The sequence below is a fragment of the Salmo salar genome, chromosome ssa08 (genome assembly GCF_905237065.1).
Source record: "Salmo salar chromosome ssa08, Ssal_v3.1, whole genome shotgun sequence".
Taxonomy (NCBI): domain Eukaryota; kingdom Metazoa; phylum Chordata; class Actinopteri; order Salmoniformes; family Salmonidae; genus Salmo; species Salmo salar.
In genome coordinates, this window is record NC_059449.1 from 18,877,424 (window position 1) to 18,890,961 (window position 13,538).

The 13,538-nt window shown below is 42.6% G+C and overlaps 1 protein-coding gene across 1 annotated transcript in view; it reads right to left on the minus strand.

The window, feature by feature from the left end:
- The window catches only part of LOC106602171 (zeta-sarcoglycan), a 361,636-nt gene that overhangs the window by 325,675 nt on the left and 22,423 nt on the right, over positions 1-13,538 (minus strand). The window lies entirely within an intron of this gene.

The window sequence follows — 13,538 nt, forward strand, 5'->3', positions numbered from 1 at the left end:
ACCAATCGGGGACAAACAAAGCTAGCTAGATAGCCAATGAGCTGGGCTTTACGGGAGTATCTGGAAACCCTGTATCTGTCGTAAAATGTAGCTACTAACCTTGTACGACAGCATGCCTTTCAATTTTGGACAAAAATTATAAGGATATTCAGAGTAATGAAGTTATGAAAACGGGTTGTTTTGCAAATGTTGAACTTATAATATGACTACTAATACTTGGAAAGCTAAATCAAAGTCCAAGTATACAGATTTGATGATATTCTTGCAGAAAAAATTGAATATGAATGCAAATGTCTCCTTTACGATTTGCCCAAATGTACCTGGGGACTTCACACTAAAATTACTGTAGTTCAGGCATACTTCAAGTTATCCATCTGAAACTTTGCACATTCACTGCTGCCATCTTGTGGACACTATCGGAATTACAATCAGAGTGATGGCTAGAACTATGACCTCTTGCATTTCAAAGATGGTGGTAGAAAAAGACCAGTTGTTTTTTTCTTTGTATTTTCTTCTACTAGATCTATTGTGTTATATTCTCCAACATTCAATTCACATTTCCACAAACTTTAATGTGTTTCCTTTCAAATGGTACGAAGAATATGTATATCCTTGCTTCAGGCCCTGAGCTACAAGCAGTTAGATTTGGGTATGTCATTTAGGCGAAAATTGAAAAAAAAAGGGGGCTATCCTTAAAGGTTGTAAACAAATTCTCCAAATTCTGTATATTCTCTGGAGACAAAACACACACCCACACACACAAAAGATTTTCAAGTAGATTTCAGTCAAAATTGTAACTCGGCCACTCAGGAATATTCACTGTCTTCTTGGTAAGCAACTCCAGTGTAGATTTGGGCTTGTGTTCTACGTTATTGTCCTGCTTAAAGGTGAATTAATCTCCTAGTGTCTGGTGGAAAGCAGACTGAACCAGATTTTCCTCTAGGATTTTGTCTGTGCTTAGCTCCATTCAGTAAATGTTTTATCCTGAAAAACTCCCCAGTCCTTAATGATTACAAACATACCCGTAACATGATATGGAGAGTGGTACTCAGTAATGGATTGGATTGGAATTTGCCCAAACATAACATTTTGTGTTCAGGACAAAAAGTGAATTACGTTAGCACACGTTTTGTAGTATTACTTTAGTGCCTTGTTGCAAACAGGATGCATGTTTTGGAATATTTGTATTCTGTACAGGCTTCCTTCTTTTCACTCTGTCAATTAGGTTAGTATTGGGAGTAACTACAACGTTGTTGATCGATCCTCAGTTTTCTCCTATCACAGCCATTCAAATCTGGAACTGTTTTAAAGTCACCATTGGCCTCATGGTGAAATCTCTGAGCGGTTTCCTTCCTCTCCGGCAACCGAGTTAGGAAGGACACCTGTATGTTTGTAATGACTGGGTGTATTGATACACCATCCAAAGTGTAATTAATAACTTCACCATGCTCAAAAGGGTATTCAACGTCTGCTTTTTTTACCCATCTACCAATAGCTGCCCTTCTTTGCGAGGCATTGGAAAACTTCCCTGTTCTTTGTGGTTGAATCTGTGTTTGAAATTCACTGCTGGACTGAGGGACCTTACAACTAATTGCATGTGTGGGGTATAGAGATGAGGTAGTCACTCAAAAATCAGGTTAACCTGTTATGGCTAGGGGGCAGTATTTTCACGGCTGGATAAAAAACGTACCCGATTTAATCTGGTTACCACTCCTACCCAGTAACTAGAATATGCATATACTTACTACATATGGATAGAAAACACCCTAAAGTTTCTAAAACTGTTTGAATGGTGTCTGTGAGTATAACAGAACTCATTTGGCAGGCAAAAACCTGACAAGGTTTCAGGCAGGAAGTGGCCTGTCTGACAAGGTGTCGTTCTTCTTGTCTCTGTTTATTGAAGAGTGAGGATCTTAGCTGTCCCGTGACACTTCCTACGGCTGCCATAGGGTCTCAGAAGGCGGCAAAAAGCTGAATCGTGGCTTTGCAGGCTCTGGCTGAAACAAAGTAGCGCGTTTGGGTAGTGGCTGGTTACAGTACTGTGAGACTCAGGCTCGTGCCCGCGTCGACCGAAAGCTCTGTTTACTTTCCTCTGTTTAGCTAAAAGGAGATTCCCGGTCGGAATATTATCGCTTTTTTACGAGAAAAATTGCATAAAAATTGATTTTAAACAGCGGTTGACATGCTTCGAAGTACGGTAATGGAATATTTAGATTTTTTTTGTCACGAATTGCACCATGCGTGCGACCCTGATTTACCATTTCAGATAGTGTCTGGGACGCACGAACAAAACGCCGCTATTCGGATATAACGATGGATTATTTTGGACCAAACCAACATTTGTTATTGAAGTAGCAGTCCTGGGAGTGCATTCTGACGAAGACAACAAAAGGTAATGAAACTTTTATAATAGTAAAGCTGATATTGGTGAGTGCTAAACTTGCCGGGTGTCTAAATAGCTAGCCCGTGATGCCTGGGCTATGTACTTAGAATATTGCAAAATGTGCTTTCACCAAAAAGCTATTTTAAAATCGGACATATCGAGTGCATAGAGGAGGTCTGTATCTATAATTCTTAAAATAATTGTTATGCTTTTTGTGAACGTTTATCGTGAGTAATTTAGTAAAATGTTAGCGAATTCCCCGGAAGTTTGCAGGGGGGTATGCTAGTTCTGAACGTCACATGCTAATGTAAAAAGCTGGTTTTTGATATAAATATGAACTTGATTGAACAAAACATGCATGTATTGTATAACATAATGTCCTAGGGTTGTCATCTGATGAAGATCATCAAAGGTTAGTGTTGCATTTAGCTGTCTTCTGGGTTTTTGTGACATTATATGCTAGCTTGAAAAATGGGTGTCTGATTATTTCTGGCTTGGTACTCTGCTGACATAATCTAATGTTTTGCTTTCGTTGTAAAGCCTTTTTGAAATCGGACAGTGTGGTTAGATTAAGGAGAGTCTTATCTTTAAAATGCTGTGAAATAGTCATATGTTTGAAAAATTGAAGTTTTTGTATTTTAGAGGAGTTTGTATTTCGCGCCACGCCCATCATTGGATATTGGAGCAGGTGTTCCGCTAGCGGAACGTCTAGATGTAAGAGGTTAAACACTATTATTGTACACAGAGTGAGTACATGCAACTTATTATGTGACTTCTTAAGCACATTTTTACTTATTGACTCAAGACATTTCGCATTTACATTTCACATTTTAGTAAATATAAAACAAAAAATCTATTCCACTTTGACATTATGGAGTATTGTGTGTTGGCCAGTGACAAAGAAAAGCTAAATGTAATCAATTTCAAATTCAGGCTGTAACACAACTAAACGTGGAAAAAATCAAGCAGTATGTTCAGTGAAGAGTGAAAAAGCATACTCACTAATCACCCATCACACAAATGCACACAGACAGACACACACACACACAGACCTCCACACACCTTTGATCAACTGCATGGCTCACGGCTGGACCGTTCCTTGGTCAAAGATGGATGAAAGACCATGCACTCTAGCTCTCTAATCACTGTGCATACACACACATACACATATTGATATGGACACACACACACACACAAACAAACTTTCAATCGCTCTGTCTCTCTCTCTCTCTCACACACACACACACACACACACACACACACACACACACACACACACACACACACACACACACACACACACACACACACTAGGAGTCTAGATGTAGGGCTGGGCTTCCTACTTCAAACTGTGAGTGGATGTTTTTATTTTTTGGTTTACCATTTATTTAACTAGGCAAGGCAGTTACAGTTTTTTTACGATTGCTTACATGTAACTAAAATGTAACTTTTCCCACAATTAGCAAAACCTTACACTCAAGGAGCAAAACACAAGGCTAGATTTGCACAACTGTAAGCACATTGTCAGCTTCACACTATTTGCAAAACATTACACACAGTGGTTTGCAAGACACTAGACACACTTGTATACATCAGACACAGAAGTATATCACGATGTCACTTCCTTGCAATTTCAAAGCACTGACTGTCAAATGACCACACCTTTGAGCCAATCTGTTAAACACAGCCATCAGGTGCACAAACACATGATTGCTAAATCATCAGTCAGGTTTCAAGACTGGTCATTCAACTGAGACTGCTCTTCTCTGTGTCACGGAGGCTCTCCGCACTGCTAAAGCTAACTCTCTCTCCTCTGCTCTCATCCTCCTAGACCTATCTGCTGCCTTTGATACGGTGAACCATCAGATCCTCTTCTCCACCCTCTCCGAGTTGGGCATCTCCGGCGCGGCCCACGCTTGGATTGCGTCCTACCTGACAGGTCGCTCCTACCAGGTGGCGTGGCGAGAATCTGTCTCCGCACCACGTGCTCTCACCACTGGTGTCCCCCAGGGCTCTGTTCTAGGCCCTCTCCTATTTTCACTATACACCAAGTCACTTGGCTCTGTCATATCCTCACATGGTCTCTCCTATCATTGCTATGCAGACGACACACAATTAATCTTCTCCTTTCCCCCTTCTGATAACCAGGTGGCGAATCGCATCTCTGCATGTCTGGCAGACATATCAGTGTGGATGACGGATCACCACCTCAAGCTGAACCTCGGCAAGACGGAGCTGCTCTTCCTCCCGGGGAAGGACTGCCCGTTCCATGATCTCGCCATCACGGTTGACAACTCCATTGTGTCCTCCTCCCAGAGTGCTAAGAACCTTGGCGTGACCCTGGACAACACCCTGTCGTTCTCTACTAACATCAAGGCGGTGACCCGATCCTGTAGGTTCATGCTCTACAACATTCGCAGAGTACGACCCTGCCTCACACAGGAAGCGGTGCAGGTCCTAATCCAGGCACTTGTCATCTCCCGTCTGGATTACTGCAACTCGCTGTTGGCTGGGCTCCCTGCCTGTGCCATTAAACCCCTACAACTCATCCAGAACGCCGCAGCCCGTCTGGTGTTCAACCTTCCCAAGTTCTCTCACGTCACCCCGCTCCTCCGCTCTCTCCACTGGCTTCCTGTTGAAGCTCGCATCCGCTACAAGACCATGGTGCTTGCCTACGGAGCTGTGAGGGGAACGGCACCTCCGTACCTTCAGGCTCTGATCAGGCCCTACACCCAAACAAGGGCACTGCGTTCATCCACCTCTGGCCTGCTCGCCTCCCTACCTCTGAGGAAGCACAGTTCCCGCTCAGCCCAGTCAAAACTGTTCGCTGCTCTGGCACCCCAATGGTGGAACAAGCTCCCTCACGACGCCAGGACAGCGGAGTCAATCACCACCTTCCGGAGACACCTGAAACCCCACCTCTTTAAGGAATACCTAGGATAGGATAAAGTAATCCTTCTAACCCCCCCTTAAAAGATTTAGATGCACTATTGTAAAGTGGTTGTTCCACTGGATATCATAAGGTGAATCCACCAATTTGTAAGTCGCTCTGGATAAGAGCGTCTGCTAAATGACTTAAATGTAAATGTAAATGTTCTGGTTTGGAGTATTTTAACAAATGTGTCTGAGCTTAAAGAGCATAATAGAAAGAGGGAGAGGGGAAGGAAAGAGTACGAGAGAGTAACAAAGATAACTAGAGAGAGTAACAAAGATAACTAGAGAGAGTAACAAATATAACTAGAGAGAGTAACAATTATAACTAGAGAGAGTAACAAAGATAACTAGAGAGAGTAACAAAGATAACTAGAGAGAGTAACAAAGATAACTAGAGAGAGTAACAAAGATAACTAGAGAGAGTAACAAAGATAACTAGAGAGAGTAACAAAGATAACTAGAGAGAGTAACAAAGATAACTAGAGAGAGTAACAATTATAACTAGTGAGAGTAACAATTATAACTAGAGAGAGTAACAATTATAACTAGTGAGAGTAACACAGATAACTAGAGAGAGTAACAATTATAACTAGTGAGAGTAACAATTATAACTAGAGAGAGTAACAATTATAACTAGTGAGAGTAACAATTAAACTTGAGAGAGTAACAAAGATAACTAGAGAGAGTAACACAGATAACTAGAGAGAGTAACAATTATAACTAGTGAGAGTAACACAGATAACTAGAGAGAGTAACAATTATAACTAGTGAGAGTAACAATTATAACTAGAGAGAGTAACAATTATAACTAGTGAGAGTAACAATTAAACTAGAGAGAGTAACAAAGATAACTAGAGAGAGTAACAAAGATAACTAGAGAGAGTAACAAAGATAACTAGAGAGAGTAACAAAGATAACTAGTGAGAGTAACAAAGATAACTAGAGAGAGTAACAAAGATAACTAGAGAGAGTAACAAAGATAACTAGAGAGAGTAACAAAGATAACTAGAGAGAGTAACAATTATAACTAGTGAGAGTAACAATTATAACTAGAGAGAGTAACAATTATAACTAGAGAGAGTAACAATTATAACTAGTGAGAGTAACAATTATAACTAGAGAGAGTAACAATTATAACTAGAGAGAGTAACAAGGATAACTAGAGAGAGTAACAAAGATAACTAGAGAGAGTAACAAAGATAACTAGAGAGAGTAACAATTATAACTAGAGAGAGTAACAAAGATAACTAGAGAGAGTAACAATTATAACTAGAGAGAGTAACAAAGATAACTAGAGAGAGTAACAAAGATAACTAGAGAGAGTAACAAAGATAACTAGAGAGAGTAACAAAGATAACTAGAGAGAGTAACAAAGATAACTAGAGAGAGTAACAAAGATAACTAGAGAGAGTAACAAAGATAACTAGAGAGAGTAACAATTATAACTAGAGAGAGTAACAATTATAACTAGTGAGAGTAACAATTAAACTTGAGAGAGTAACAAAGATAACTAGAGAGAGTAACAATTATAACTAGTGAGAGTAACAAAGATAACTAGAGAGAGTAACAATTATAACTAGTGAGAGTAACAAAGATAACTAGAGAGAGTAACAACGATAACTAGAGAGAGTAACAAAGATAACTAGAGAGAGTAACAAAGATAACTAGAGAGAGTAACACAGATAACTAGAGAGAGTAACAATTATAACTAGTGAGAGTAACAAAGATAACTAGAGAGAGTAACAAAGATAACTAGAGAGAGTAACAACGATAACTAGAGAGAGTAACACAGATAACTAGAGAGAGTAACAATTATAACTAGTGAGAGTAACAAAGATAACTAGAGAGAGTAACAAAGATAACTAGAGAGAGTAACAACGATAACTAGAGAGAGTAACACAGATAACTAGAGAGAGTAACAATTATAACTAGTGAGAGTAACACAGATAACTAGAGAGAGTAACAATTATAACTAGTGAGAGTAACAATTATAACTAGAGAGAGTAACAATTATAACTAGTGAGAGTAACAATTAAACTTGAGAGAGTAACAAAGATAACTAGAGAGAGTAACCAAGATAACTAGAGAGAGTAACAAAGATAATTAGAGAGAGTAACAAAGATAACTAGAGGGAGTGGCAAAGGAAGAAGTGAAAATTAGTAAAGTAAGGCAGTGAGAATGCAGGTCATTTAAGTGAAAGTGAACTCTGTAATTGTCCAATCATATGCATTACCCTCCAACATAGGGTTAGAACAAGCAAGCTGCAGAAAATAAACTGATTCATGAGACCAGCGCCATTGCTAACTAGCATTGCCGGTCCTTTGGTTTAAAATTCTTCCTCATTTATGCAAAGTTATCGGATATCAGAATCCTCTTGTCCAAACCTTGGTTATCTTCAACAGAGATAGAGAATGAGATAGAGAATGAGAGCGAGAGAGAGAGAGAGAGTGAATGAGAAAGAGAGAGAGAAAGCGAGAGAATGAAAGAGAGAGAGAGAATGAGAGAGAATGAAAGAGAGAGAGAGAATGAGAAAAAGAGAGAGAGAGAGTGAATGAAAGAAAGAGAGGGAGAGAGAGAGATCAGGAGTCTCAGCAAGCAACATGACCAATAATGGCCAATAATGCTATCAGGCTCAGAGAACTACAAGCCAACATTATCGGTGACCATGCCATTTTCAATGTCCATCAGGACTCTCAGTCAACACTGGCACGCATCCTGAAAAGACATCAGGATCAAATGAAACAACTTTATCGAGTGCCTTTTGAGCGGAATTCAGAGAGGGTCAAACGGCTGCGGCATGAGTATGTGGAGGTTTGTATTGTTCACTTTAGCACTGTGATGTTGCATACTGCACACATTACTTTTTTACATTGACTGTATACTAGACCTATCCTGAACTTGTCTTTCACTGTATTTCAGGGAGTTTTGCAGATGGATGCTGAGGAAATCCTGCATGAATTCATATATATATTGATGAGGCAGGGTTCAACCTCACAAAAGCAAGAAGGAGAGGCAGAAATAGCATTGGCCACAGGGCTATAATCAATGTCCCAGGGCAACGTGGGGGTAACATCACCCTTTGCGCTGCCATTTCACAGCATGGGGTTCTCCTCCGTCATGCCAAAATGGGCCCTTACAACACACCTCACATTCTCGTGTTTTTGGACCGATTGCACCAGATGCAATACACTGTCATCTGGGACAATGTGTCATTCCACCGCTCTGCTTTGGTCCAGAACTGGTTTCAACACCATCCACAGTTGACAGTACTATACCTTCCACCATACTCTCCGTCTCTAAACCCTATGGAAGAGTTTTTCTCTGCATGGCGGTGGAAGGTTTACGATCTCCAGCCCCAGGCTCAGGTACCCCTCATTCAGGCCATGGAGGACGCCTGTGACCAAATCGCCGCCGCAGCTGTGCAAGGATGGATTCGACATTCAAGACGGTTCTTCCCGCGTTGTCTTGCTAATGAGGATATTGCTTGTGATGTTGATGAAATTCTCTGGCCAGATCCAGCTAGGCGAAGAGATAATGTATAGTATGTTTACTGTAGTATTTTCTGTACAATATTGTCCGGTTTTTTTTCAGATTATTTTTTATGGTTGTTACTGTAATTGTAACCTGTACTGGATACAGTATTTTACGTTTGTCTGTTTGCTGAGCTAACAGTGTTATGCACAGTACTGTAGTAGCATGAAAACTGGGACATGTTTTGTTGTGATTCTCCATGTTGACTGATTTCGGTCTATGGAGAGAAATAAATGATATTTTCCTCAGTCTGCAGCATTGGTCTTGTGTAGTGTTTGTATAGTTGCACTTTGTCTGTGTACTTCATTTACAGTACTCTAATCACTGACAATTAGACTTGCTAAAAGTGTTTTAGGTTAGCAACAGCAGTGTGTAACTGGTTCAAAAAGATTGAAGTCATATGAAATGTGTGTGTTTCGTATGGTAACAAAATATTGTTTTTATGAAGTCGTGTATATTTTTGACAAGTGTTCCATTTTGCAAATGATCTGAAGTGTTGTGCTACTTTGGTGTAGAGTTGTGCTAATTGTGTGTAGTGTTTTGACAAACCGGGCCCTGTTTTCAAAATTGTGCTAAAACTGTAAGAACAAATTCTTATTTGCAATGACGGCCTACCAAAAGGCCTCCTGCGGGGACCGGGGCTGGGATTAAAAATATAAATAAAATATAGGACAAAACACACATGGCAAGAGAGACGCAACACTAGATGTAGGGCTACCTTCTCTCCCTCCACAGTTAGGATCAAACTGAGTCTAAATGTAGGGCTACCTTCTCTCCCTCCACAGTTAGGATCAAACTGAGTCTAAATGTAGGGCTACCTTCTATCCCTCCACAGTTAGGATCAAACTGTGAGTCTAGATGTAGAGCTTACTTCTCTCCCTCCACAGTTAGGATCAAACTGAGTCTAAATGTAGAGCTACCTTCTCTCCCTCCACAGTTAGGATCAAACTGTGAGTCTAGATGTAGAGCTACCTTCTCTCACTCCACAGTTAGGATCAAACTGTGAGTCTAGATGTAGAGCTCCCTTCTCTCCCTCCACAGGATCAAACTGTGAGTCTAAATGTAGGGCTATCTTCTCTCCCTCCACAGTTAGGATCAATGCCAGCTTTTATCTTTTGGTTCCTCTTGACAAAGACCTCTCATCTTCCTGACACACAGAGAAAGGGGAACATGGGATAGAACCTTGGAAACAATTCCATCCCCTACTTTATTTCTCTGCTTCTCTTGATCTCTCTCTCTGCTCTCCCCTCGTCTTCTCTCCCTCCCCTCTTCTCTTCCTCAAAAGAAAACACTTGTGCGTATGTGTAGGAGGGAGATTGGGAGGTTGGGATATTATTTTCAATGAGCGATAAAGAGAGATTAAAAAAATACATCAACTTTATTTAGCTCAAATACTTACTGTACATCATTAAAACAAACATTTCATTTGAACAGACTAGAAAGGTTCAAACCAAGCCCCCCCTCGTCCATCGCACATAGAACCCCACTGACGCCCCACACCCCTACAAAGTCCCCCAGACGGTTCACCAGCACCCCATATACATGCTCCAGTTTTAGCCGAGCCAGCACCAGCACCAGCACCAGCAATACAGCTCTCTACATCCCGTCCCCAGCCTCTCATGTTTCCTCGTCTTCCATTTTGAAATGTTTGCCTGCCCCACCAGGTAGTTCACCAGTCAATCCCTACGCCCATTGGCTACAGTATACTGAGGCCCTCCAACATATAGGTTCACAGCCAACCCCAGTTCACCTTAGCTGATGCCGCATCCTCAAACAACACTAAAGCCCTGCTAACCTTGTCTACATCTCCCTCCCCTCTAACAAACACTGTTACACCATCAGAATAGCAGCAGGTAGCCTAGTGGTTAGAGCGCTGGGCCAGAAACCGAAAGATTTCTAAATCAAATCCCTGAGCTGACAAGGTCAAAATCTGTCGATCTGCCCCTGAACAAGACACTGTTCCTAGGCCGTCATTGGAAATAAGAATTTGTTCTTAACCGACTTGCCTAGTTAAATAAAGGAAAAATAAAAAATAAGCCGACAATGAAACCGTCTCCCCACCTACTGCAGCGTCTCCCTCATCCTACACAGCAGTGGCTCTCTGGCTCCTGTCTAATCCCTCTCCTAACTGGGACTGGCCGGCTCAAGTCCTGATCATACATCCTAGTGATGTCTATCACATCTCTCAAAGAAACAAGTTGTCCAGAGTATGCCTGGTCCCTGTCCAAACAACCTTTCAGCCGATTTGCCAAACACTTGGACAGTATTTAATCCAAGCAGAGCAACGATACTGGCCTCGTTCTTCAATAGAGCTAGGTCCCCCTTCTTCAGCAGTAGTGACAGCACTGCCCACTGGCAGCTGACTGGTAGTACTGAGCTCTCAAAGGACTCCCGAAAGACCTTTAAGAGGTCCCTCCCCAATACACCCCAGAAACATTTATAAAACTCAGCTGTCAGTCCATCGACCCCTGGCGCACGGCCTGGGGAGAGCTGCTGCACAGCCGCTGTTAGTTCCTGAAATGAAAAATCACCCTCTAGCCCAGCAATCTGCTCAGGCCCGAGCTTAGGCATCCCCTGCAGAATCTGCTGAGCCCACTGTGGATCAGTGTTGCTGCCACCGTAGAGGTCTGCATAGAAGTCCGTAGTCAACCTCCTCATCTCCGCTGGAGACCACGTCAGACACCCTGAAGGACGCCGCAGATGGAACGTCGACTTCTTCTCCGGGCTGAAGAAGAACACACTCGGAGCACACTACCTTCACCCATGTACAGCTCCTCCCTCCCTGATTTCTGTCCCTCCACACATGTACCAATCCATACTGTTCTAACATATGGTTAAAACCACCCCCGAATGTGGATGAGCTTCCTCCCAGTTCCTATCTAGTGTAGTCTGTCGTACAGTTCCACAACCAAAAGAGGTAAACAGACAAGGGGAAGAAATCACCCTGTGTTGAATGATCATGTAATTTATTGTTCCCTTTTTCTCTTCTACCATTGTCTTTCCATTTGGCTGGACCTTTTCCTTTCCTCACTGCTGAGACGTGGCCATTCAGACACCAACGTTGCAATTCCGATGGTTGGGGTTGAGTCTGGACCCAGGGTGGAGGCAGAGGCTGCCCCGAAACCCCCGGCCTGCTCTCAGATCTGGAGCCAGACGTGACAGAGGATCCAACAGCGCCCTGCTCGCCCCACTTTCTGTGCGTGCATGCGTGCTGCTTACGTCCCATCTCCCCTCAATCAAAACACCTCAGACTTCCTGTAGTCGCATAAACCTTTCCCCTCAAACCTCACCTGATACGAAATATCTAAAGTTTGTGTTTGTCAGTATAAAAACATGAAAACTTTCCTTCTACAAGCGCTAACATGTTTCAACAGTGGGTTTTTACACCCATGTAATAACTCTCTCATTGGACTGGCAAATTTCCAGTAACGTGCGAGCTCTCGCATCAGGTCGCCATCAGGAATGAACGATGGTAAATTGGATATAGAAACCCTCGTAGCTGGAGAGAACAGTGGCGTAATTTGTAAAAAGACATCATTTAGAGTAACATGTGTCTCAACCAGCCTGTTGACGAGGCACTCCTCTTTCAGAAACACAGCCAATGCCTGATTCAACCAGCCTGTTGACGAGGCACTCTTCTTTCAGAAACACAGCCAATGCCTGATTCAACCAGCCTGTTGACGAGGCACTCTTCTTTCAGAAACACAGCCAATGCCTGATTCAACCAGCCTGTTGACGAGGCACTCTTCTTTCAGAAACACAGCCAATGCCTGATTCAACCAGCCTGTTGACGAGGCACTCCTCTTTCAGAAACACAGCCAATGCCTGATTCAACCAGCCTGTTGACGAGGCACTCCTCTTTCAGAAACACAGCCAATGCCTGATTCAACCAGTCTGTTGACGAGGCACTCCTCTTTCAGAAACACAGCCAATGCCTGATTCAACCAGCCTGTTGACGAGGCACTCTTCTTTCAGAAACACAGCCAATGCCTGATTCAACCAGTCTGTTGACGAGGCACTCCTCTTTCAGAAACACAGCCAATGCCTGATTCAACCAGCCTGTTGACGAGGCACTCCTCTTTCAGAAACACAGCCAATGCCTGATTCAACCAGCCTGTTGACGAGGCACACCTCTTTCAGAAACACAGCCAATGCCTGATTCAACCAGTCTGTTGACGAGGCACTCCTCTTTCAGAAACACAGCCAATGCCTGATTCAACCAGTCTGTTGACGAGGCACTCCTCTTTCAGAAACACAGCCAATGCCTGATTCAACCAGCCTGTTGACGAGGCACTCTTCTTTCAGAAACACAGCCAATGCCTGATTCAACCAGCCTGTTGACGAGGCACACCTCTTTCAGAAACACAGCCAATGCCTGATTCAACCAGCCTGTTGACGAGGCACTCCTCTTTCAGAAACACAGCCAATGCCTGATTCAACCAGCCTGTTGACGAGGCACTCCTCTTTCAGAAACACAGCCAATGCCTGATTCAACCAGCCTGTTGACGAGGCACTCCTCTTTCAGAAACACAGCCAATGCCTGATTCAACCAGTCTGTTGACGAGGCACTCCTCTTTCAGAAACACAGCCAATGCCTGATTCAACCAGCCTGTTGACGAGGCACACCTCTTTCAGAAACACAGCCAATGCCTGATTCAACCAGCCTGTTGACGAGGCACACCTCTTTCAG